Source organism: Henckelia pumila, chromosome 2 (genome assembly GCF_033568475.1).
Source record: "Henckelia pumila isolate YLH828 chromosome 2, ASM3356847v2, whole genome shotgun sequence".
NCBI classification, from domain to species: domain Eukaryota; kingdom Viridiplantae; phylum Streptophyta; class Magnoliopsida; order Lamiales; family Gesneriaceae; genus Henckelia; species Henckelia pumila.
Window position 1 is genome coordinate 189,302,548 of NC_133121.1, and position 2,482 is coordinate 189,305,029.

The 2,482-nt window shown below is 37.2% G+C and overlaps 1 non-coding gene across 1 annotated transcript; it reads left to right on the top strand.

The window, feature by feature from the left end:
- The first annotated feature begins 443 nt into the window (after positions 1–443).
- Positions 444–549, top strand: LOC140885934 (small nucleolar RNA R71). Its single transcript, XR_012151346.1, has one exon. It is a non-coding gene; the product is annotated as a small nucleolar RNA R71 (small nucleolar RNA).
- Positions 550–2,482: the final 1,933 nt, after the last annotated feature.

The following is a 2,482-nucleotide window of genomic DNA, read 5'->3' on the forward strand; positions in this document are numbered from 1 at the left end:
ACACATTCTTGTTGTTGGCATAAGAAAATTTTTCATGGTTACGTAAACCAGGATGATAAGTATTAGGAGGAGGGTTACCTCGATAATTTCCATAGCCTCTGGGATTGATATATTGAGCTTCCTCAGGTGGATGAGATTTTTCTATGGCAACTGATACACCTACAGGTTCTGCGATATTCACCTTGTTCAGAGAAGCAACTTGTGTACTCAACGCAGATAACTGTGCAGTAATGGATGTAAGAGGATCCACACTATACACTCCCTTCTTGACTCCCGTACGTTCAAATGGCCATTGATTACTATTGATAGTCATCTGTTCCAGCATATCATAAGCTTGAACGGGGTCCTTGGCAAATATGGTACCTCCAGCAGCAGAGTCCACCGACATTCTTGTATGCGTATTTAATCCATTGTAGAAATACTATATTTCTTCCCAATCTGCAATATTATGATTAGGACAACGCCTTAACAAATCTTTGTACCTTTCCCATGCCTCATATAGCTGTTCTGAATCATGCTGTTAGAAGGTACTGATCTCAATCTTCAGCTGGGTTGCTTTGGATGGTGGAAAGAATTTCTCTAAGAATTTCACAGCCATGCCTTTCCAAGTTGTTATGTGTCCTAGCGGCAATTCCTGCAGCCAACTCCGTGCCTTGTCCCTAAGAGAAAAAGGAAACAAACGTAAGCGTATTATATCCTCAGAAACACCATTTATTTTAACAGTATCAGTAATCTCTAGAAAAGTGCGCAAGTGTAAATGAGGATCAGCAGTGGCAGTTCCATTGAATTGGTTCTGCTGAACCATGTTAATTAATGTCGGCTTCAACTCAAAGTTGTTGGAATTTATTGTCCCTCGAGCGATTTCAGAATAGTGAGCCTGGATCGTCGGCCTGAAATGATCTCTAATTGGCACCAAGGGCAATTCATTAACATTTTCTTCAGCCATGTTAAGTTGTTCTTCTCTCCTAGCTCTTCTCAAAGCTCGTGCAGTTCGTTCAATCTCTGGATCAAAGAGCAAAGAATTCGCACTTTGAGATCTTCGCATAAACTGAAATTATGAACAATAACAAATTATTAGTAATTAGATTAAAATAAAGAAAAGCTCTAAATTAAAACTTCGACTAATTGGTAACAAGACTAAAAAAATAATCAAAATTATTCCTCGGCAACGGCGCCAAAAACTTATTGTGAAAAATTACTCGCAAGCGTACGAGTGTCAAGTTTTAGTAAAGTGAAAGAGAGAGTGTCGATCCCAAAGGGAATAATTTGAAAATATTCAATACTTGCAATTAAAATAGTCTTAATTTTATTTAGAAAATTAAACTTTAGAAGGGTAATGACAAAGTAAATAAATAGAGAAAATTGAAAAGCGCGCACAAACATAATCCTTTAAAGATTATCAATCAAAGGAAAATAGTCTAGAGGTTTGATTTCACCTGGTCTCAACAATATTCAATCTCAATCAATCTATTTTCATGAATTCATTTAAATTAATAACCAAGAACACATAGATTATACTATTTCCCTCTCCCGAGTATCAAATAGAATGTATCAATTACAGATCGATTTCAATATCCCTATAAAAAATCTACTTGTAATGATATGTGTGAAACAATGTTCTTTTTAAGTTCTATTAAAGTTATAAACTCTTCCGAGTCATATAAACAATTAAAAGTGTGAATTCTATTGATCCTATTCTAAATCCCCTCTCCCGAGTGCCGGATTCTGAATAAATATGACAAATTAATTTATGGCCAGTAAATTGAAAAGACTATCAAACCTAGAATCACAATTAATTTAGAAGAACTCTATTCATAAAAATCAACCATTCATAAATATGTCTTGACCAGGCTACATCGACCTCTAGACTTAAAAAGTTTAGTTCATAATAAAATTCATAGCAATATAAATCATGTTCAGAAATTCAAACATAATTCAATCTCAAAAGAAATAAATAAAGTAAAGATAACAAATCCGAAGTCTTTCTTCCGTGTCCGGTTGAAAAGTCTTCGTCTTCGTTCCAAGCAACTCCAAATCTCGATCGAAACTTTAACAACTTTTCTCTCAAGATTATTTTTGTGTAGTGGCCGCTTCCTCTTCCTCATTAGGTCTGAAAAACCCTTAAATATACCCTTAATATTCGTCCAAACACCTTCCAAAAATATCCAAAAATTCCCAAAATTAAACACAGCACTTCGTCATACAGACTACGACGCGCGGGCGCACCACAGGAGAGGCGGGTGCGCATAGTACACTGTCTCAGACACTTAATAACTCGACTTCATGCGCGGGAGCACCACACCAAGCGCGGGCGCGCATAGCTTCCTGTGGAAAAATTGTTGAGTTTCACTTCAGTTGACGCGCGGGCGCACCACGACAGGCGCGGGCGCGCATAGTCGTCTGTCCAGGTTTCTTCAAACTACGAACCATCTTCGCTTGCTTCGCTCTTTACTTGACTTCTATGATTTCTTCTATCATACAT